The following is a 25597-nucleotide window of genomic DNA, read 5'->3' as shown; positions in this document are numbered from 1 at the left end:
TATATATATATATATATATATAGATATATATATATAGATATATATATATATATATATATATATATATATATATATATATATATATATATATATATAGATATATATATATATATATATATATATATATATATATATATATATATATATATATATATATATATATAGACATATATATATATATATATATATATATATATATAGACATATATATATATATATATATATATATATATATATATATATATATATATATATGTCGTACCTAGTAGCCAGAACTCACTTCTCAGCCTACTATGCAAGGTCCGATTTGCTTAATAAGCCAAGTTTTCATGAATTAATTGTTTTTCGACTACCTAACCTACCTAACCTAACCTAACCTAACTTTTTCGGCTACCTAACCTAACCTAACCTATAAAGATAGGTTAGGTTAGGTTAGGTAGGGTTGGTTAGGTTCGGTCATATATCTACGTTAATTTTAACTCCAATAAAAAAAAATGACCTCATACATAATGAAATGGGTAGCTTTATCATTAAATAAGAAAAATAAATTGAGAAAATATATTAATTCAGGAAAACTTGGCTTATTAGGCAAATCAGGCCTTGCATAGTAGGCTGAGAAGTGCGTTCTGGCTACTAGGTACGACATATATATATATGTCGTACCTAGTAGCCAGAACGCACTTCTCAGCCTACTATGCAAGGCCCGATTTGCCTAATAAGCCAACTTTTCTTGAAATAATTGTTTTTCGACTACCTAACCTACCTAACCTAACCTAACCTAACTTTCTCGGCTACCTAACCTAACCTAACCTATAAAGATAGGTTAGGTTAGGTTAGGTAGGGTTGGTTAGGTTCGGTCATATATCTACGTTAATTTTAACTCCAATAAAAAAAAATTTGACCTCATACATAATGAAATAGGTAGCTTTATCATTTCATAATAAAAAAATTAGAGAAAATATATTAATTCATGAAAACTTGGCTTATTAGGCAAATTGGGCCTTGCATAGTAGGCTGAAAAGTGTGTTCTGGCTACTAGGTACGACATATATATATATATATATATATATAGATATATATAGATATATATATAGATATATATATATATAGATCTATATATATATAGATATATATATATAGATATATATAGATATATATATGTATATAGATATATATATATAGATATATATATATATATATAGATCTATATATATATATATATATATATATATATATATATATATATAGATATATAGATATATATATAGATATAGATATATATATATATATATATATATATATATATATATATATATATATATATATATATATATATATATATATATATATATATATATATATATATATATATATAGTTTGTGTGTGTAATTACCTAAGTGTAGTTACAGGATGAGACCATCTTCCCAGCACTCTTTGTCATATAACGCTTTGAAACTACTGACAGTCTTGGCCTCCACCACCTTCTCACCTAACTTGTTCCAACCGGCTACCACTATTTGCGAAAGTGAATTTTCTTATGTAGCGAGTAGATTATCCCAATAATATACTCGGTCCAAATGCTTTGTTAATATTCCTGTCAACCTTTGGAGATGAATGAGGTGAGGCGTTGCCCGGGCATGTAAGCAGCAATAGCAAACATTAACCAGAGTCTACTTTCAAGTGTGGTCTAGAGCAAACACTTGCGAGATACTGTACCAACGCTCAGTGCGCTCAACTCACACCAATGTATCACCTGTGTACTTCTGTATATTCGACCAAATATATATATAGTATCTTAGTGTCTGTGTTTATTTGTCACCATACTTTACGTAACAATAGAACCGTTACATTGGTGACCCCAGAGAGTTTCGACGATACCCAGCCACGACGGACTACAACATGGACTCTCACTGGACCTCTACTGCTGCTGCTTGCTGTGGACCGCAGCCACCTGTCATGGAATACTGCCAACACCCTCGCCACAGCTATGATTTTCATCGCGATCGTCTCTGCATTTTCATCTACTACGGCTTGCTGCTCCACGATCACTACTCACTCATCTGGCAGCTTCATCAGTAACTACATAATGTGTGATCTACAGCCTGTCCTGCCGACTCTCCGTCGCTGCCAGGGCACTGCTTGTTCTACAGGGGCGCCCACGAAAGCTGCTCTTTCGTCAGATTCATCTACACGTTCACTGCATTCTGATACTCTGCCGACTCAAGCACTTTGCGCAGTACAGGACTTACAGCTTGCGTTTCCGACTCTTCGTCGCCTCCAGGACAATTCAGCTCTAGCAGTGATTACCTCGTTGTCCTAACTACGTGCCTACATTACCTCCTAATGTCCTGGTGCCCGAGCCCATCCGCCCCGGATCTAAATGCTCCACCAGCGACCCAAGGACGCAACAATTATGCACATTCTTCTCTCCTGCTACACCGAGCTTGTCCACACACTGCCTACATCTTTTGGTACCAGACTACAATTTCCACAGTCAACAATGTAGTACTCGGCATGTACAGTCCTAATCAACCCAAGACGCTACAGCTTCGACACAGAGCAGACAGCAGACTACGACCGCATCGAGCCGCCACGCTCTCGCTCCCCGAGTTTAGACACTCACAAATCTCAATCGAGCCGCCACGCTCTCCCACATAGAGCTCCACGACTCCGGCCTCACTCAGCTCTCTGCTCTGCTCCAGGCTTCGTCTCAACGTCTGCTAAATCCAGAGACACATCCGCCGACTACGCAGTTCACTTTTCAACCCCAATTACCAGCCGCACCACAACCTGATCCTACGACGACGGACGATCCTGTGCGACCTCCCACCCTACGACCCCAGTTAGATGACATCAGCGAAGGGAGGAAGTTAACTTTGATGGTTATGTAACGCGAGCAGGGCGTACAATTCACCGACCAGCTAAGTTCCTTGATCAAGTATTTTTCCTTTCATCCCCTGGGAGGGGGAGTTCTGTAGCGAGTAGATTATCCCAATAATATACTCGCTCCAAATGCTTTGTTAATATTCCTGTCAACCTTTGGAGATGAATGAGGTGAGGCGTTGCCCGGGCATATAAGCAGCAATAGCAAACATTAACCAGAGTCTACTTTCAAGTGTGGTCTAGAGCAGACACTTGCGAGATACTGTACCAACGCTCAGTGCGCTCAACTCACACCAACGTATCACCTGTGTACTTCTGTATATTCGACCAAATATATATATAGTATCTTAGTGTCTGTGTTTATTTGTCACCATACTTTACGTAACAATAGAACCGTTACACTTATATTTCTTTAGCATCTGTGTTAAGCTAGTTTCAATCTATGACCTCCTGTTCTTGAAGTTCCAGGTCTCAGGAAATCTTCCCTGTCGATTTTATCAATTCCTGTTACTATTTTGTATGTAGTGATCATATCACCTCTTTCTTCTGTCTTTTAGTTTTGGCATATTTAATGCCTCTAACCTCTCCTCGTAGCTCTTGCCCTTCAGTTCTGGGAGCCACTTAGTAGCATGTCTTTGCACCTTTTCCAGTTTGTTGATGTGCTTCTTAAGATATGGGCCAACTTCTGTTGTTGGGCACCACACAACAGCTGCATATTCTAGCTTTGGCGTAACAAAAGTCATGAATAATTTATTTAGTATATCACCATCCATGTATTTAAACGCAATTCTAAAGTTAGAAAGCGTAGCATAGGCTCCTCGCATAATATTCTTTATGTGGTCCTCAGGTGATAGTTTTCTATCTAGAACCACCCCTAGATCTCTTTCTTTATCAGAATTCTTTAAAGATTTCTCACATAATGTATTGGTTGTGTGGGGTCTATGTTCTCCTGTTCCACATTCCATAACATGGCATTTATTTACATTAAATTCCATTTGCCAAGTGGTGCTCCATATACTTATTTTATCCAGGTTTTCTTGAAGGGCATGACAATCATCTAAATTTCTTATCCTTCCTATTATCTTAGCATCATCAGCAAACATGTTCATGTAATTCTGTATACCAACTGGTAGATCATTTATGTAGACAATAAACATCACTGGTGCAAGAACTGAACCCTGTGGTACTCCACTTGTGACATTTCTCCAGTCCGATACATTGCCTCTGATTACTGCCCTCATTTTTCTATCGGTCAGAAAATTTTTCATCCATATTAGAAGCTTACCTGTCACCCCTCCAATATTTTCCAGTTTCCAGAACAACCTCTCTATGTGGAACTGTCGAATGCCTTTTTTAGGTCCAGATAGATGCAGTCAACCCAACCATCTCTTTCCTGTAATATATCTGTTGCTCGATCATAGAAACTGAGTAAATTCGATACACAGGATCTTCCAAATCGAAAACCATACTGTCTGTCTGAAATTATATCATTTCTCTACAGGTGTTCTACCCATTTAGTTTTAATTATTTTTTCCAATATTCCAATTCCAATTTTTTCCAATAATGTGTGTGTGTGTATGTATATTTGTGTTGTTGAATATGACCGAAAGTCAGTCTTTCTGCCCCTCTCCTTACTGCTTTTGTTGTTTCTCGCATCTTTGTATTGCTTGTATGTTTGGGCAATTTTTCCCCTTTTCCTAGTTCTGCATCTCTGCTTTAGTATAAATTTTGTTGTGCCATTATCATATATTTCGCAAAACTTGACATACATCTCATTTACTTCATGTCCTGACAGCAAGTGTTTGTCAAATTCCTTAAGGAAATATCTGAGTTCCCCATAATGACCTCTCCACAAGTCAGGTTTTTCAACTGCTTCAAGCTCATTTTCTTCCAGATTATAATGCATTGCATACTTTATTCCCAAAAGGACATGGTCACTTTTACCCAAGTGACCATGTCACTTGGGTAAAAGGAGGGAGGTACTGAAAGGAGGAAAAGGGAAGTACCAAAGGAGGGAGGTACTGAATGATAAATATATCTTTCTCTTTCCTGGTAAATATAATATCCAGCATGGAGGGAACGTCCCCTTCCCTCATCCTCGTAGCTTGTTTAAATTCTAGAAACTTGAATGTTTACAGGGTGAGGTTTACAAAATTATATATATATATATATATATATATATATATATATATATATATATATATATATATATATATACATATATATATAATTGGTCTCTGGTCTATATATATATATATATATATATAGATATATCGTACTATATATATATATCGTACCTAATAGCCAGAACGTACTTATCAGCCTACTATTCAAGGCCCGATTTGCCTAATAAGCCAAGTTTTCATGAATTAATGTTTTTTAGACTACCTAACCTACCTAACCTAACCTAACCTAACTTTTTCTGCTACCTAACCAAACCTAACCTATGAAGATAGGTTAGGTTAGGTTAGGTAGGGTTGGTTAGGTTCGGTCATATATCTATGTTAATTTTAACTCCATTAAAAAAAAATTGACCTCATACATAATGAAATGGGTAGCTTTATCATTTCGTAAGAAAAAAACCAGAGAAAACATATTAATTCATGAAAACTTGGCTTATTAGGCAAATCGGGCCTTGCATTGTAGGCTGATAAGTGCGTTCTGGCTACTAGGTAAATATATATATATATATATATATATATATATATATATATATATATATATATATATATATATATATATATATGTCGTACCTAGTAGCCAGAACGCACTTCTCGGCCTACTATTCAAGGCCCGATTTGCCTAATAAGCCAAGTTTTCCTGAATTAATATATTTTCTCTAATTTTTTTCTTATGAAATGATAAAGCTACCCATTTCATTATGTATGAGGTCAATTTTTTTTTATTAGAGTTAAAATTTACATAGATATATGACCGAACCTAACCAACCCTACCTAACCTAACCTAACCTATCTTTATAGGTTAGGTTAGGTTAGCTAGCGGAAAAAGTTAGGTTAGGTTAGGTTAGGTAGGTTAGGTTGCGGAAAAACAATTAATTCATGAAAACTCGGCTTATTAGGCAAATCAGGCCTTGCATAGTAGGCTGAGAAGTGCGTTCTGGCTACTAGGTACGACATATATATATATATATATATATATATATATATATATATATATATATATATATATATATATATATATATATATATATATATATATATATATATATATAAAGTTTGTGTGTGTGTAATTTATATAAATAAATAATTAAATATTAATTTTGTTAATATCTTTTCAGGGAAAACTTGCAAGTACAATTCGTATACAAGAGGGGCAACAAGAGCCAGAGGATGTCTACTAAGAAAATATATAAGTCTTTATCCTCACACTCTTGATATATGGTCTTCTCTGGTCTCTTTACTTTCTCTCCTCACAAATGTCCCTTTTTTTTTATTTCTTTTACGTTTCTCTCCTGTTTTTCTTGTCTTTTAATCTCTCCTTTCCTCCTCTCTTCTAACACCTCTCGTTTCCTGTCTCTTCTAGCTTCTCTCTTCCTTTACTTTTTATATTTGTGGTATTCATTTATGTCATTTTTATCTTGTATATTTTTCTTGTATCTTTTTCTTATCTTGTGTTTCTCTTCCCCTTCTCTTCAATGATTTCTCATTTCTCTCCTCTCTCTGTTGTTTCTGTTCTGTCTTCTCTCTCCTTGCCTTAATTTTGTTCTGTCTCCTCTTTTGTTGTGTGTGTGTCTTTCTGTCTCTGTCTGTCTCTCTCTCTCTCTCTGGCTCTCTCTCTCTCTCTCTCTCTCTCTGGCTCTCTCTCTCTCTCTCTCTCTCTCTCTGGCTCTCTCTCTCTCTCTCTGGCTCTCTCTCTCTCTCTCTCTCTCTCTCTCTCTCTCTCTCTCTCTCTCTCTCTCTCTCTCTCTCTCTCTCTCTCTCTCTCTCTTTCTCTTTCTTTCTCTCTTTCTCTCGCTCTCTCTCTGGCTCTCTTGCTCTCTCTCTCTCTCTCTCTCTCTCTCTCTCTCGCTCTCGCTCTCTTGCTCTCTCTATCTCTCTGGCTCTCTCTCTCTCTGGCTCTCTCTCTCTGGCTCTCTCTCTCTCTCTCTGGCTCTCTCTCTGGCTCTCTCTCTTTCTCTGGCTCTGGCTCTCTCTCTCTCTCTCTCTGGCTCTGGCTCTCTCTCTCTCTCTCTGGCTCTCTCTCTCTCTCTCTGGCTCTGGCTCTCTCTCTCTCACTCTGGCTCTGGCTCTCTCTCTGGCTCTGGCTCTCTCTCTCTCACTCTGGCTCTGGCTCTCTCTCACTCTGGCTCTGGCTCTCTCTCTCTCTCTGGCTCTCTCTCTCTCTCTTTCTCTGGCTCTCTCTTTCTCTGTCTCTCTCTCTCTCTCTCTCTCTCTCTCTCTCTCTCTCTCTCTCTCTCTCTCTGGCTCTCTCGCTCTCTCTGGCTGTGTCTCTCTCTCTCTCTCTCTGGCTCTGTCTCTCTCTCTCTCTGGCTCTCTCGCTCTCTCTGGCTCTCTCTCTCTCTGGCTCTCTCTCTATCTCTGGCTCTCTCTCTCTCTCTGGCACTCACTCTCTCTCTCTCTCTGGCTCTCTCTCTCTCTCTCTCTGGCTCTCTCTCTCTCTCTCTCTCTCTGGCTCTCTCTCTCTCTCTCTCTGGCTCTCTCTCTCTCTCTCTCTCTCTCTCTCTCTCTCTCTCTCTCTGGCTCTCTCGGTCTGGCTCTCTCTCTCTCTCTCTCTCTCTGGCTCTCTCGCTCTGGCTCTCTCTCTCTCTCTCTGGCTCACGCTCTCTCTCTCTCTGGCTCACGCTCTCTCTCTCTCTCTGGCTCTCTATTTCTCTGGCTCTGTGGCGCTCTCTCTCTGGCTCTCGCTCTCTCTCTCTGGCTCTGGGTCTCTCTCTCTGGCTCTCATATTTCATTTGATTTAAAAATGTCTGAGATTTTTTACTTAATCTTAAGTTATATTGCATGGTGCTAATATGAATATTATACATGACTTTTTTCTTTTCTTTCTCTTTCTTCCTTTCTTTCTTTCTCTTTCTTTCCTTCTCTCTCTTTTTCTTTCTCTTTCTACATGAATATTATACTTGACTGTGTTTACATTCACTTGTAGATTTTTATTTTTAGTTAATTAGTCCTAAACTTTTGATTAATAGATTTTTTTTATTAGTCATAGAAAAACTATAGTGTTATATGTATACTCGGAAAATTTTACTTGTTTTAGTTTTAAGTAACAATAACTGCTTGTAACGTCAGACTGATCTCAGCATGACATGAATCACAGGCTGCTTGATCACAAAATCTATTGTGTTCACATATTGCATATATAGATTTTTATAGATTTTTAAATTTTTACTTTTATATTCTGTTATAGATATAGTCTATTTCGAGCTATTACATATATTTTGTTGTATTACTCATTCTTAATTAAATAAATTGCCCGAAACGCATTGCGTAATAGTGGCTTTAGGCATTGTATGTACTAGCTCTATCTATATATCAATCCATTAATGTAACATCACTTGTATGTATATACCTTACCTGAATAAACATCTGAATCTGAATCTGAATCTGAAAATATAATATTTTAATTCTCTTTTTGTACCCTATTTATTTGTAATTTACACATACATATATAGGATGTCCATTTCTTTCTCAGATATGTCTTCTTTCTTTCTCTCCCTTTCTATTTCAGATATGAATTAAAAAATTATTATACCCTAATTTACCCTAAACGTTTTAATGTAGGTAATTAAAAGATTATAAAAAAGTTTTTAGAAATGTTAATTATTTACGTTCTAAGGTTGTATATAAAAGTTCTCAAAAAACCTTTTCTAAACGTAATTATAAACGTGCTGAAAAGAATGAAATGTCGTTTTTAGGATGTTTTAAAAACATGAAAATGTTTGCTGGGTGACGCCAAATCAAGTCGACGATCCAAGCTTCGGTTAGGTTAGGTTTGGTTTGGTTAGGTTAAGTTAGGTTAGTTTAGGTTAGGTTAGGTTAGGTCAGCCTAACCTAACATATATTTATTCATTAATAACGTATTGCCAGGAAGCTTTCTGAAGCTTGTGTAGCTTGTGGTAATTAGACGGACCCGATACTGGAGATCTGTGGAGGTGCAACTGCACCCTGCGTGACGGGAGATGTCTCGCGTGGGGAGCTGATACTGGAGATCTGTGGAGGTGCGACTGCACCCAGCGTGACGGGAGATGTCTCCCGTGGGGAGCTGATACTGGAGATCTGTGGAGGTGCGACTGCACCCTGCTTGACGGGAGATGTCTCCCGTAGGGAGCTGATACTGGAGATCTGTGGAGGTGCAACTGCACCCTGCGTGACGGGAGATGTCTCCCGTGGGGAGCTGATACTGGAGATCTGTGGAGGTGCAACTGCACCCTGCGTGACGGGAGATGTCTCCTGTGGGGAGCTGATACTGGAGATCTGTGGAGGTGCAACTGCACCCTGCGTGACGGGAGATGTCTCCCGTGGGGAGCTGACACTGGAGATCTGTGGAGGTGCGACTGTACCCTGCGTGACAGGAGATGTCTCCCGTGGGGAGACTCGATTGATTAAATAAATAAATAATAAATAAATGTTTATTTAGGTAAGGTACATACATACAAGAAATTTTTACAAAGATTGGTTGACTTATAGGTAGAGCTAGTACATACAATGCCTAAAGCCACTATTACGCAAAGCGTTTCGGGCATGAACAACTTAAATGACAAGCTTAATACTAATTGAGCATAAAGAGTAGAATGAAAACAAGAAATGAAAACATAGCTGAAAAAGCAGCACAAATACAATTATGTCGACAAACAGCGCTCTTAAAAAAAAACAGACATTGGTTGACAATAGAAGGGTAAGGTAGGTTACAGGGAATTTATTAGGTATAGCTTCGTTTTTATCTTAAACAGATGTTTATTCAGGTAGATGTTTATTCAGGTAAGGTATATACATACAAGTGATGTTACATTAATGGATTGATATATAGATAGAGCTAGTACATACAATGCCTAAAGCCACTATTACGCAATGCGTTTCGGGCAAGAAAAACATTAATATCTAGAACTTAATACTAATTGAGCATAAAGAATAAAAGATGTTGAGAACAAATACAAATAAAGATAAAAAAAAAGGGGGAACATGACTGAAAAAGCAGCACAAATACAATAGGTTGACAAACAGTGTTGATTAAAAAAAAAAAAAAAAAAAAAAAAAAAAAAAAAAAAAAAAAAAAAAAAAAAAAACAGACATGGGTTGACACAGGGAATTTATTAGGTAGTGTTTAGTTTTTATCTTAAACTGGTTGAGAGAGGTACAGTCTTTAACATGGTTGGGAAGGTCATTCCACATTCTGGGCCCCTTGATTTGCAGAGCATTTCTAGTTTGATTAAGACGTACTCTAGGAATATCAAAACTGTATTTATTTCTGGTGTGGTGCTCATGGGTTCTGTTACAACCTTCTATGAAGCTTTTAAGATCAGGATTGGCATTATAGTTTAGCGTTTTATATATGTATAATACACATGAGAGAATGTGCAGTGACTTAATATCTAACATATTAAGAGATTTGAGTAGGGGTACCGAGTGATGTCTGGGGCCAGAGTTGGATATTGTTCTAATAGCGGCTTTGTGTTGGGTAATTAGAGGACGTAAGTGATTTTGGGTAGTAGAACCCCAAGCACAAATACCATAGTTGAGATAAGGATAGATAAGGGAGTAATAGAGAGTCACCAGGGCAGGGCGTGGTACATAATATCTGATCTTAGAAAGAATGCCCACAGTTTTTGAAACTTTTTTTGATATATTTAGAATGTGTCCCTGGAAATTCAGCTTGTGGTCAATGAGAATGCCAAGGAATTTGCCATCTAATTTGTTACAAATTTGGGTATTGTTTATTTTGAGATTTATAAGACTAGAGGATTTATTGCCAAACAGAATATAGAAGGTTTTGTCAATGTTAAGGGTGAGTTTGTTGGCAGTTAGCCAAAGATGGACTTTATTTAGCTCAGTATTTACTGTGGCATTTAGAGCAAGAGGGTCAGGACTGGAGTAAATGAAGGTTGTGTCGTCAGCAAATAGAATTGGTTTGAGGTGTTGGGAGGCATTTGGAAGGTCATTAATGTAGATGAGAAAGAGGAGAGGGCCAAGTATGCTGCCCTGAGGAACACCAATGTTGATGGGTAGGGTGGGAGAAATTGTATTATTCACAGAAACATATTGGAGCCTGTCAGTAAGGTAGGACTCGAGGTATTGTAGGGAGTGTCCTCTGACTCCATAATGATGTAATTTAAGAAGAAGGTTATGGTGGTTGACAGTATCAAAAGCTTTACGCAGGTCCACAAATAACCCAACAGGGAACTCCTTTTTATCAAGAGCTGTATGAATCGAGTTAAGCATACTAATAAGTGCATCGTTAGTGCTTTTTTTGGGTCTGAAGCCATATTGGCAAGGGCTAAGTATATTGAGTTTGGCTAGATATGAGTAAAGCTGCTTGTATATAAGTTTTTCAAAAATTTTTGACAAGTTTGGCAGGATTGATATAGGTCTGTAGTTGTTAACATCTGTGGGGTCACCACATTTGTGGACAGGCGTTACTCTCGCTTTTTTTAGAATATCTGGAAAGGTTTGGAGTTCAAGTGACTTGTTGAAGAGCAAAGCAATAGCAGGGGCTAAAGATCTGGAGGCTTTTTTGTAAATTAAAGTTGGTATCTCCTCAAGGGCACCAGACTTGGTTTTAAGGGAAAGGATTATCTCATTGACGTCAGTGGAGTTAATAGGCTTTAGGTACAGAGACTGTGGATAGTTACCTGTAAGATAGTCCTTAATGTCAGTACTGGAAGTACTGACATTAAGTTAAGTAAGTACTGGATTGATTGATAAAGATTAAGCCACCCAAGAGGTGGCACGGGCATGAATAGCCCGTAAGTGGTACAATTTTTTCTTTTTTTCCAAGTGTTCTGAGGTTGCATTTAACCATCAAGCTGTTATCGTGGGGGAGGATACTGCTTCACAGTCTTTATGAGGGTGTCCAGCTGCTGGACACCTTTGTTGACCAGGAGAGTGGCTGTGTTGATGGCTTCAGGGTGGCCACTGCATGATTCAGGAACTCTTAAAGCTCTTCTAAGGTCATTGGTTGCTTCACATTCCAGAAGATAGTGAAGTAATGGCTTTTCTGTGACAGTTTGGCAGAAAATGCACTCTCTCTGGCGGGGTTCACCAATCTCCCAGTTGCATCTGTAACCTAGACGTAGTCTATATAGCCTAACTGCTATTTCCCTGTGGATTCCTTTTGGGATATTTAACCTTTCTAATTTTATTTATTTATTTATTTATTTATTTATGCATATACAAGAATGTACATAAGAAATGTGAGGATACAAATATGGTAATTACAGTCTTGTAAAGCCACTAGCACGCGCAGCGTTTCGGGCAGGTCCTTAATCTAAGAAAATTTTAAGGAGGTAAATACTTGCAAAAATTATAGACAAAAAAATGATAACAGATTACATGAAATGAAAAAAAGATGAGAGAAAATTTTAGGTACAGTATATTAAAGCACATAGGTAGCTGAGATTGATTGCAATGACAGCTTGAATGGTAGTTGACAAAAAATTGGTAGGCACAATACAGCAGAAACAATATAAGATTGGTTGCAATGACAGCTTGAATGGTAGTTGACAAAAATTGGTAGTCACAATACAGCATATGGCTAGCACATAGAAGAAGACAGCAATGAACACAATGATAAGGTTGTTTGATATTACATAAAAATTAGGAGATTGGGTAACACTAGGTACAGAGCAAATTTAAAGCTCAGTGTAGGAAACTAAGATGAAGTTAGGTACTTTTTGGTTTTGCTTTTGAATAAGGCAAAAGTTTTACAGTTTTTCAATTCACTAGGGAGTTCACTAATTCACTAATTCAATTCACTAATTTGGTTGCCTGAAGATACCATGTTGCAGATGGCGAACCTTCAGCTATTCTCTGGTGGAGGTAGGCTTTGTTGAGATGTGAGAGTTTTTTGGTGATGATGTTTTTTATGTTCTCTAGGCTGGGTTGAATTGTTTTATGTATCACTGGATGACGAGTTGCCAATTTAGCAATTTCATCAGCTTTTTCATTTAATAGGATTCCAATATGGGATGGGATCCAGTTTAAAGTTATGTTGAGGCCTTTGCCTTTAGCGACTGTGGGGAGACTCATGCGTTTGCTTAAATATGCGCCCCGCCCCCCCCCCCCCCACAGCGCGCGCAATTCTCACGGAGCGCTGCGTAAATGTTTTTCTCCTTCCCAGAATTCTCCCGCTTATTTCAAATAAGCAGTGGCCATTTCTTTAAAGATGTGGGAGAGCGTTGTAGCTGGATGAGGTTGTAGTCTGCTGCCTGCTCTGTGTCGAAGCTGTAGCGTCTTGGGTCGATTAGAACTGCCTACACCGAGTACTACATTCTTGACTGGAGATTGTACTGGTCGATATTCATCAAATCGCTTACATATATGGTGATTACACCTCAGCTCCCTCCAACAAGGAGTATTACCTGTAATTGGGGAAAGTATTGTAGCTTCTGTAATTAGTGCTAATTAGTTATGCTATTAAGATAATGAGATAATGGAGCGAGTATAAGATTATATGCCCGAAACGCTTTGCGTAATAGTGGCTTTAGGCATTGTATGTACTAGCTCTATCTATAAGTCCACCAATCTTTGTAAAAATCTCTTATATGTATGTACCTTACCTAAATAAACATTTATTTATTTATTTCATTTATTAACTCGTTACACCAACAGGGGCAACCATTTTGGAAACGCCACACAAGGGTTGACCCGATTGATACATGGGTCATATTCCATTATGGTTCAGAGCACATTCACTATGGGAGAGCTGTTTCCTTCAAAAAGTATAATCGTGTGGCATTATGTTTAAAGAAACAATTCCAAGTATATTCTTTGATTCATAAACATGAGAATAAATACAAGTGTTAATTCTAAATGATTAAATATAAACAAAATTAAGAGGTTGGAAAAATGATATGGTGAACCAGACAAAAACATTGGAACGCTCAGGTGATGAGAGGGTAAACAACCGCTGCCATTTTAGTAGCACCACAGCCAGTGATGTCCAGCACGAGCATTAAGGGAAAACCTTGACACAAACTGCACCTATCATAAAGAAGAAGCACCACCATTGACCGCCAAGTGCTCACATCAAGTCTAACTCTAAGAAACAACACTCAAGCCTTGACGCTTCTCCCAACATCCGGGGGAGAAAACCTTCACACAAACTGCACCTGTCATAAAGAAGATGAAGACTCACCAGTGTCCACAGTGTCCGAAGGTATTCACCCGTCATGGAGATGTGAAACGTCACATGACAGTGCATTCAGGTGACAAACCACATAAGTGTCCAGAGTGTGGGAAGAGATTCAGTCGTCATGGAACTATGAAAAAGCACATGATGGTGCATACGGATGAGAGACCTTTTCAATGTGCTGAGTGTGGCAAAAAATTTAGAGAACGTGGAAATATAATAAGACACATGTTAGTACATTCAGGTGACAAACCTCATGTGTGTCCAGAGTGTGGGAAGAGATTCCGTCAGGGATGAGAGACCTTTTCAATGTGCAGAGTGTGGCAAAAAATTTAAAGAACGTGGAACTATAATACAGCACATGTTAGTGCATTCAGGTGACAAACCACATAAGTGTCCAGAGTGTGGGAAGAGATTCAGTCAGCGTGGACATATCAAGACTCACATGATGGTGCATTTAGATGACAAACCTCAGGAGTGTCCAGAGTGTGGGAAGAAATTCCGTCAGCGGGGAAATATGAAGACTCACATGATGGTGGTGCATTCAGGTGATAAACGTCATTAGTGTCCAGAGTGTGGGAAGAGATTCAATCAGTGTGGAAGTATGAACACTCACATGTTAGTGCATTTAGATGACAAACCTCAGGAGTGTCCAGAGTGTGGGAAGAAATTCCGTCACCGTGGACATATGAAGAGGCACAAGATGACACATGCAAATAACAGGCTAAACACTTTGAGTGTGGAAGATAATTAAGAGAATGTTAAAGGATAATGAGGCACATAATGGTACATTAACTTTAATCTAACAGTGTATTATCACACTGTCAGTTGGACCATGCCGTAGCTCAGTCGATTAAGGCAGCGTCTGGGATGATTTTGGAAGTAGGTTCGAATCCTTGTCATGGCCCTTGTGGATTTGTTCAGTTGAATGTTCTTCAGAGGTAATTATATTTTGTTTGAGAAATACACTAAACAATGAAAGGTAAAGATCTAAAGATATTTTAATATATTGTTCTTTTATGAAAGTTAGTTGACCAAGCAAGAACTAGAGAAGCTGTCACTGTAGGAAAACTCAAAATTGCTTATAAGTATAGAAAAATCTCTTTAGTTTAGCAAAGATAAAACAAAGCTTTAAATGTTTTTCTGCATATTTATGTAAATAATAATGTGCTTTGTTTTTGCTCTCTGTGGAAATTTATTTAAAATTTAATATACTCTGTAGCTAAGTTATGGACATTTTTGTTGTAATATTATTTAGCATTGGAGTTGGTGAAGAAGACAGTCTGAGATATACTTAAGATGAGACCATTTCATTGGAAGGGAAATGTATACTAATCGAGGAATTTTCTCATCAGATTCATATGCAAACTGATGTCCATTTTTTATTTTTTGCTTAGGCTTATTTACACTGAGCTTTAAATTTGCTCTGTACCTAGTGTTACCCAATCTCCTAATTTTTATGTAGTATTAAACAACCTTATCATTGTGTTCATTGCTGTCTTCTTTTATGTGCTAGCCATATGCTGTATTGTGACTACCAATTTTTGTCAACTACCATTCAAGCTGTCATTGCAATCAATCTTAGCTACCTATGTGGTTTAATATACTGTACCTACAATTTTCTCTCAATATCTTTTTTTCATTCTATGTAACGGTTATAATTTTTTTGTCTATAAATTTTGCAAGTATTTATCTCCTTAAAATTTTCTTAGATTAAGGACCTGCCCGAAACGCTGCGCGTACTAGTGGCTTTACAAGACTGTAATTACCATATTATGTATCCTCACATTCCCAATGTACATTCTTGTATATGCATAAATAAATAAATAAATAAATAAATAAATGAGTTCCTCTCTTGATTATAAATATTTCACCAAAGAGTTTATTGAAGGCAGACTGGCATTTATAACTGTCAGTGAAGTGAATATGACATTTAAATTTATATTACTATAGAAATTTATATCACTCAAAATTAACCAGAAATTTATATTACTGTACCCTATTTTATCAGTTATGCTGTAATTGTCTGGGAATAAGACTTTACCCGATTTACCTGAGGGCCACTAACCCTAGTAGCCTCGATGAGAACAGGAAGCAGGCGGCTTGTTGAAGGTCTCCCCCTATCCCCATTTGCCTTGATGATCTGTTCCAATTATATTTAGAAATTCAACACAGTTTTGGCAGTTTAAGGCTTCGACAGGTAGGCAGTTCCATCAATCAATAACCCTGTGGGTGAAAAAGCTCAATTCGAAGTTATATATTTGCCTGATTGGCAATTATATTAGCCTTATTGGTAATTATATTGGCCTGACTGGCATAATCCTCTCTGTCAATTATATTATCCAAACTGGCAATTATATTAAGATGATTGTGAATTACATAAGCCTGACTGGCAATTATATTAGCATGACTGTTAATTTAAATCAACAAAATATTTATTTATGTTGTGGTGCTCGTGGGTTCTATTACATCCATCAATGAAGAGTTTCAAATCTGGATTAGCATTTAGGAACAAGGTTTTGTACATGTAAATAGCACAAGGAGACCCAGGAGTCTCCTAGGGTGACCCAGGAGTCTTCTAGGTGACCCCAAGAGTCTCCTAGGGTGACCCAGGAGTCTCCTGGGGTGACCGTGTGTCTCCTAGGGTGTCCTAGGGATGACCCAGGAATCTCCTAGGGTGACCCAGGGTCTCCTAGGGTGACCCAGAAGTCTCCTAGGGTGACCCAGGAGTCTCCTAGGGTGACCCAGGGTCTCCTAGGGTGACCCAGGAATCTCCTAGGGTGACCCATGCAGGAGTCTCCTAGGGTGACCTCGTAGGTGGGGGCCTCGTAGCCTGGTGGATAGCGCGCAGGACTCGTAATTCTGTGGCGCGGGTTCGATTCCCGCACGAGGCAGAAACAAATAGGCAAAGTTTCTTTCACCCTGAATGCCCCTGTTACCTAACAGTAAATAGGTACCTGGGTGTTAGTCAGCTGTCACGGGCTGCTTCCTGGGGATGGAGGCCTGGTCGAGGACCGGGCCGCGGGGACACTAAAGCCCCGAAATCATCTCAAGATAACCTTAAGATCTCATGATGACCCAGGGTCTCCTAGGGTGACCCAGGAATCTCCTAGGGGTGACATAGGATCATTTGCCATGCTTGTTCCAGCTTGTTCCAGCATATATATATATATATATATATAACTGAAAACTCACACCCCAGAAGTGACTCGAACCCATACTCCCAGAAGCAACGCAACTGGTATGTACAAGACGCCTTAATCCACTTGACCATCACGACCGGACATAATGAGGTGATAGCCGAGGCTATTTGAACCACCCCACCGCCGGCACTCGGATAGTAATCTTGGGCATAGCATTTTACCAAATCACCTCATTCTTTGGGGCACACGTGAGGAACACAAATGCGAACAAGCCTGAATGGTCCCCAGGACAATATGCAACTGAAAACTCACACCCCAGAAGTGACTCGAACCCATACTCCCAGAAGCAACGCAACTGGTATGTACAAGACGCCTTAATCCACTTGACCATCACGACCGGACATAATGAGGTGATAGCCGAGGCTATTTGAACCACCCCACCGCCGGCACTCGGATAGTAATCTTGGGCATAGCATTTTACCAAATCACCTCATTCTTTGGGGCACACGTGAGGAACACAAATGCGAACAAGCCTGAATGGTCCCCAGGACAATATGCAACTGAAAACTCACACCCCAGAAGTGACTCGAACCCATACTCCCAGAAGCAACGCAACTGGTATGTACAAGACGCCTTAATCCACTTGACCATCACGACCGGACATAATGAGGTGATAGCCGAGGCTATTTGAACCACCCCACCGCCGGCACTCGGATAGTAATCTTGGGCATAGCATTTTACCAAATCACCTCATTCTTTGGGGCACACGTGAGGAACACAAATGCGAACAAGCCTGAATGGTCCCCAGGACAATATGCAACTGAAAACTCACACCCCAGAAGTGACTCGAACCCATACTCCCACAAGCAACGCAACTGGTATGTACAAGACGCCTTAATCCACTTGACCATCACGACCGGACATAATGAGATGTAGCCGAGGCTATTTGAACCACCCCACCGCCGGCACTCGGATAGTAATCTTGGGCATAGCATTTTACCAAATCACCTCATTCTTTGGGGCACACGTGAGGAACACAAATGCAAACAAGCCTGAATGGTCCCCAGGACAATATGCAACTGAAAACTCACACCCCAGAAGTGACTCGAACCCATACTCCCAGAAGCAACGCAACTGGTATGTACAAGACGCCTTAATCCACTTGACCATCACGACCGGACATAATGAGGTGTAGCCGAGGCTATTTGAACCACCCCACCGCCGGCACTCTGATAGTAATCTTGGGCATAGCATTTTACCAAATCACCTCATTCTTTGGGGCACACATGAGGAACACGTGAGGAACACAAATGCGAACAAGCCTGAATGGTCCCCAGGACAATATGCAACTGAAAACTCACACCCCAGAAGTGACTCGAACCCATACTCCCAGAAGCAACGCAACTGGTATGTACAAGACGCCTTAATCCACTTGACCATCACGACCGGACATAATGAGGTGATAGCCGAGGCTATTTGAACCACCCCACCGCCGGCACTCGGATAGTAATCTTGGGCATAGCATTTTACCAAATCACCTCATTCATTGGGGCACACGTGAGGAACACAAATGCGAACAAGCCTGAATGGTTCCCAGGACAATATGCAACTGAAAACTCACACCCCAGAAGTGACTCGAACCCATACTCTTAGAAGCAACGCAACTGGTATGTACAAGACGCCTTAATCCACTTGACCATCACGACCGGACATAATGAGGTGATAGCTGAGGCTATTTGAACCACCCCACCGCCGGCACTCATCAAACGCACAAAACTCACACTTCTGGGGTGTGAGTTTTCAGTTGCATATTGTCCTGGGGACCATTCAGGCTTGTTCGCATTTGTGTTCCTCATGTGTGCCCCAAAGAATGAGGTGATTTGGTAAAATGCTATGCCCAAGATTACTATCCGAGTGCCGGCGGTGGGGTGGTTCAAATAGCCTCGGCTATCACCTCATTATGTCCGGTCGTGATGGTCAAGTGGATTAAGTCGTCTTGTACATACCAGTTGCGTTGCTCCTGGGAGTATGGGTTCGAGTCACTTCTGGGGTGTGAGTTTTCAGTTGCATATTGTCCTGGGGACCGTTCAGGCTTGTTCGCATTTGTGTTCCTCACGTGTGCCCCAAAGAATGAGGTGATTTGGTAAAATGCTATGCCCAAGATTACTATCCGAGTGCCGGCGGTGGGGTGGTTCAAATAGCCTCGGCTATCACCTCATTATGTCCGGTCGTGATGGTCAAGTGGATTAAGGCGTCTTGTACATACCAGTTGCGTTGCTTCTGGGAGTATCGGTTCGAGTCACTTCTGGGGTGTGAGTTTTCAGTTGCATATTGTCCTGGGGACCATTCAGGCTTGTTCGCATTTATGTTCCTCACGTGTGCCCCAAAGAATGAGGTGATTTGGTAAAATGCTATGCCCAAGATTACTATCCGAGTGCCGGCGGTGGGGTGGTTCAAATAGCCTCGGCTATCACCTCATTATGTCCGGTCGTGATGGTCAAGTGGATTGAGGCGTCTTGTACATACCAGTTGCGTTGCTTCTGGGAGTATGGGTTCGAGTCACTTCTGGGGTGTGAGTTTTCAGTTGCATATTGTCCTGGGGACCATTCAGGCTTGTTTGCATTTGTGTTCCTCACGTGTGCCCCAAAGAATGAGGTGATTTGGTAAAATGCTATGCCCAAGATTACTATCCGAGTGCCGGCAGTGGGGTGGTTCAAATAGCCTCGGCTATCACCTCATTATGTCCGGTCGTGATGGTCAAGTGGACTAAGGCGTCTTGTACATACCAGTTGCGTTGCTTCTGGGAGTATGGGTTCGAGTCACTTCTGGGGTGTGAGTTTTCAGTTGCATATTGTCCTGGGGACCATTCAGGCTTGTTCGCATTTGTGTTCCTCACGTGTGCCCCAAAGAATGAGGTGATTTGGTAAAATGCTATGCCCAAGATTACTATCCAAGTGCCGGCGGTGGGGTGGTTCAAATAGCCTCGGCTATCACCTCATTATGTCCGGTCGTGATGGTCAAGTGGATTAAGGCGTCTTGTACATACCAGTTGCGTTGCTTCTGGGAGTATGGGTTCGAGTCACTTCTGGGGTGTGAGTTTTCAGTTGCATATTGTCCTGGGGACCATTCAGGCTTGTTCGCATTTGTGTTCCTCACGTGTGCCCCAAAGAATGAGGTGATTTGGTAAAATGCTATGCCCAAGATTACTATCCGAGTGCCGGCGGTGGGGTGGTTCAAATAGCCTCAGCTATCACCTCATTATGTCCGGTCGTAATGGTCAAGTGGATTAAGGCGTCTTGTACATACCAGTTGAGTTGCTTCTGGGAGTATGGGTTCGAGTCACTTCTGGGGTGTGAGTTTTCAGTTGCATATTGTCCTGGGGACCATTCAGGCTTGTTCGCATTTGTGTTCCTCACGTGTGCCCCAAAGAATGAGGTGATTTGGTAAAATGCTATGCCCAAGATTACTATCCGAGTGCCGGCGGTGGGGTGGTTCAAATAGCCTCGGCTATCACCTCATTATGTCCGGTCGTGATGGTCAAGTGGATTAAGGAGTCTTGTACATACCAGTTGCGTTGCTTCTGGGAGTATGGGTTCGAGTCACTTCTGGGGTGTGAATTTTCAGTTGCATATTGTCCTGGGGACCATTCAGGCTTGTTCGCATTTGTGTTCCTCACGTGTGCCCCAAAGAATGAGGTGATTTGGTAAAATGCTATGCCCAAGATTACTATCCGAGTGCCGGCGGTGGGGTGGTTCAAATAGCCTTGGCTATCACCTCATTATGTCCGGTAGTGATGGTCAAGTGGATTAAGGCGTCTTGTACATACCAGTTGCGTTGCTTCTGGGAGTATGGGTTCGAGTCACTTCTGGGGTGTGAGTTTTCAGTTGCATATTGTCCTGCGGACCATTCAGGCTTGAGCGCATTTGTGTTCCTCACGTGTGCCCCAAAGAATGAGGTGATTTGGTAAAATGCTATTCCCAAGATTACTATCCGAGTGCCGGCGGTGGGGTGGTTCAAATAGCCTTGGCTATCACCTCATTATGTCCGGTAGTGATGGTCAAGTGGATTAAGGCGTCTTGTACATACCAGTTGCGTTGCTTCTGGGAGTATGGGTTCGAGTCACTTCTGGGGTGTAAGTTTTCAGTTGCATATTGTCCTGGGGACCATTCAGGCTTGTTCGCATTTGTGTTCCTCACGTGTGCCCCAAAGAATGAGGTGATTTGGTAAAATGCTATGCCCAAGATTACTATCCGAGTGCCGGCGGTGGGGTGGTTCAAATAGCCTCGGCTATCACCTCATTATGTCCGGTCGTGATGGTCAAGTGGATTAAGGCGTCTTGTACATACCAGTTGAGTTGCTTCTGGGAGTATGGGTTCGAGTCACTTCTGGGGTGTGAGTTTTCAGTTGCATATTGTCCTGGGGACCATTCAGGCTTGTTCGCATTTGTGTTCCTCACGTGTGCCCCAAATAATGAGGTGATTTGGTAAAATGCTATGCCCAAGATTACTATCCGAGTGCCGGCGGTGGGGTGGTTCAAATAGCCTCGGCTATCACCTCATTATGTCCGGTCGTGATGGTCAAGTGGATTAAGGCGTCTTGTACATACCAGTTGCGTTGCTTCTGGGAGTATGGGTTCGAGTCACTTCTGGGGAGTGAGTTTTCAGTTGCATATTGTCCTGGGGACCATTCAGGCTTGTTCGCGTTTGTGTTCCTCACGTGTGCCCCAAAGAATGAGGTGATTTGGTAAAATGCTATGCCCAAGATTACTATCCGAGTGCCGGCGGTGGGGTGGTTCAAATAGCCTCGGCTATCACCTCATTATGTCGGGTCATGATTGTCAAGTGGATTAAGGCGTCTTGTACATACCAGTTGCGTTGCTTCTGGGAGTATGGGTTCGAGTCACTTCTGGGGTGTGAGTTTTCAGTTGCATATTGTCCTGGGGACCATTCAGGCTTGTTCGCATTTGTGTTCCTCACGTGTGCCCCAAAGAATGAGGTGATTTGGTAAAATGCTATGCCCAAGATTACTATCCGAGTGCCGGCGGTGGGGTGGTTCAAATAGCCTCGGCTATCACCTCATTATGTCCGGTCGTGATGGTCAAGTGGATTAAGGAGTCTTGTACATACCAGTTGCGTTGCTTCTGGGAGTATGGGTTCGAGTCACTTCTGGGGTGTGAATTTTCAGTTGCATATTGTCCTGGGGACCATTCAGGCTTGTTCGCATTTGTGTTCCTCACGTGTGCCCCAAAGAATGAGGTGATTTGGTAAAATGCTATGCCCAAGATTACTATCCGAGTGCCGGCGGTGGGGTGGTTCAAATAGCCTCGGCTATCACCTCATTATGTCCGGTTGTGATGGTCAAGTGGATTAAGGCGTCTTGTACATACCAGTTGAGTTGCTTCTGGGAGTATGGGTTCGAGTCACTTCTGGGGTGTGAGTTTTCAGTTGCATATTGTCCTGGGGACCATTCAGGCTTGTTCGCATTTGTGTTCCTCACGTGTGCCCCAAAGAATGAGGTGATTTGGTAAAATGCTATGCCCAAGATTACTATCCGAGTGCCGGCGGTGGGGTGGTTCAAATAGCCTTGGCTATCACCTCATTATGTCCGGTAGTGATGGTCAAGTGGATTAAGGCGTCTTGTACATACCAGTTGCGTTGCTTCTGGGAGTATGGGTTCGAGTCACTTCTGGGGTGTGAGTTTTCAGTTGCATATTGTCCTGCGGACCATTCAGGCTTGAGCGCATTTGTGTTCCTCACGTGTGCCCCAAAGAATGAGGTGATTTGGTAAAATGCTATTCCCAAGATTACTATCCGAGTGCCGGCGGTGGGGTGGTTCAAATAGCCTTGGCTATCACCTCATTATGTCCGGTAGTGATGGTCAAGTGGATTAAGGCGTCTTGTACATACCAGTTGCGTTGCTTCTGGGAGTATGGGTTCGAGTCACTTCTGGGGTGTGAGTTTTCAGTTGCATATTGTCCTTTGGACCATTCAGGCTTGTTCGCATTTGTGTTCCTCACGTGTGCCCCAAAGAATGAGGTGATTTGGTAAAATGCTATGCCCAAGATTACTATCCGAGTGCCGGCGGTGGGGTGGTTCAAATAGCCTCGGCTATCACCTCATTATGTCCGGTCGTGATGGTCAAGTGGATTAAGGCGTCTTGTACATACCAGTTGAGTTGCTTCTGGGAGTATGGGTTCGAGTCACTTCTGGGGTGTGAGTTTTCAGTTGCATATTGTCCTGGGGACCATTCAGGCTTGTTCGCATTTGTGTTCCTCACGTGTGCCCCAAATAATGAGGTGATTTGGTAAAATGCTATGCCCAAGATTACTATCCGAGTGCCGGCGGTGGGGTGGTTCAAATAGCCTCGGCTATCACCTCATTATGTCCGGTCGTGATGGTCAAGTGGATTAAGGCGTCTTGTACATACCAGTTGCGTTGCTTCTGGGAGTATGGGTTCGAGTCACTTCTGGGGAGTGAGTTTTCAGTTGCATATTGTCCTGGGGACCATTCAGGCTTGTTCGCGTTTGTGTTCCTCACGTGTGCCCCAAAGAATGAGGTGATTTGGTAAAATGCTATGCCCAAGATTACTATCAGAGTGCCGGCGGTGGGGTGGTTCAAATAGCCTCGGCTATCACCTCATTATGTCGGGTCATGATTGTCAAGTGGATTAAGGCGTCTTGTACATACCAGTTGCGTTGCTTCTGGGAGTATGGGTTCGAGTCACTTCTGGGGTGTGAGTTTTCAGTTGCATATTGTCCTGGGGACCATTCAGGCTTGTTCGCATTTGTGTTCCTCACGTGTGCCCCAAAGAATGAGGTGATTTGGTAAAATGCTATGCCCAAGATTACTATCCGAGTGCCGGCGGTGGGGTGGTTCAAATAGCCTCGGCTATCACCTCATTATGTCCGGTCGTGATGGTCAAGTGGATTAAGGAGTCTTGTACATACCAGTTGCGTTGCTTCTGGGAGTATGGGTTCGAGTCACTTCTGGGGTGTGAATTTTCAGTTGCATATTGTCCTGGGGACCATTCAGGCTTGTTCGCATTTGTGTTCCTCACGTGTGCCCCAAAGAATGAGGTGATTTGGTAAAATGCTATGCCCAAGATTACTATCCGAGTGCCGGCGGTGGGGTGGTTCAAATAGCCTCGGCTATCACCTCATTATGTCCGGTTGTGATGGTCAAGTGGATTAAGGCGTCTTGTACATACCAGTTGAGTTGCTTCTGGGAGTATGGGTTCGAGTCACTTCTGGGGTGTGAGTTTTCAGTTGCATATTGTCCTGGGGACCATTCAGGCTTGTTCGCATTTGTGTTCCTCACGTGTGCCCCAAAGAATGAGGTGATTTGGTAAAATGCTATGCCCAAGATTACTATCCGAGTGCCGGCGGTGGGGTGGTTCAAATAGCCTTGGCTATCACCTCATTATGTCCGGTAGTGATGGTCAAGTGGATTAAGGCGTCTTGTACATACCAGTTGCGTTGCTTCTGGGAGTATGGGTTCGAGTCACTTCTGGGGTGTGAGTTTTCAGTTGCATATTGTCCTGCGGACCATTCAGGCTTGAGCGCATTTGTGTTCCTCACGTGTGCCCCAAAGAATGAGGTGATTTGGTAAAATGCTATTCCCAAGATTACTATCCGAGTGCCGGCGGTGGGGTGGTTCAAATAGCCTTGGCTATCACCTCATTATGTCCGGTAGTGATGGTCAAGTGGATTAAGGCGTCTTGTACATACCAGTTGCGTTGCTTCTGGGAGTATGGGTTCGAGTCACTTCTGGGGTGTGAGTTTTCAGTTGCATATTGTCCTTTGGACCATTCAGGCTTGTTCGCATTTGTGTTCCTCACGTGTGCCCCAAAGAATGAGGTGATTTGGTAAAATGCTATGCCCAAGATTACTATCCGAGTGCCGGCGGTGGGGTGGTTCAAATAGCCTCGGCTATCACCTCATTATGTCCGGTCGTGATGGTCAAGTGGATTAAGGCGTCTTGTACATACCAGTTGAGATGCTTCTGGGAGTATGGGTTCGAGTCACTTCTGGGGTGTGAGTTTTCAGTTGCATATTGTCCTGGGGACCATTCAGGCTTGTTCGCATTTGTGTTCCTCACGTGTGCCCGAAATAATGAGGTGATTTGGTAAAATGCTATTCCCAAGATTACTATCCGAGTGCCGGCGGTGGGGTGGTTCAAATAGCCTTGGCTATCACCTCATTATGTCCGGTAGTGATGGTCAAGTGGATTAAGGCGTCTTGTACATACCAGTTGCGTTGCTTCTGGGAG

General features: G+C 41.7%; 1 long non-coding RNA gene across 1 annotated transcript in view; it reads left to right on the top strand.

Annotated features, from left to right (window-relative positions):
* The window catches only part of LOC138372240 (uncharacterized), a 10361-nt gene extending 3555 nt beyond the window's left edge, over nt 1-6806 (top strand). Inside the window, exon 3 of the long non-coding RNA XR_011230763.1 lies at nt 6182-6806. This is a non-coding gene — a long non-coding RNA (uncharacterized lncRNA). The remainder of the gene's footprint in view (nt 1-6181) is intronic.
* Nucleotides 6807-25597: the final 18791 nt, after the last annotated feature.

Source organism: Procambarus clarkii, chromosome 38 (genome assembly GCF_040958095.1).
Source record: "Procambarus clarkii isolate CNS0578487 chromosome 38, FALCON_Pclarkii_2.0, whole genome shotgun sequence".
NCBI lineage: Eukaryota > Metazoa > Arthropoda > Malacostraca > Decapoda > Cambaridae > Procambarus > Procambarus clarkii.
This window is presented reverse-complemented; position numbering and strand designations above follow the sequence as displayed.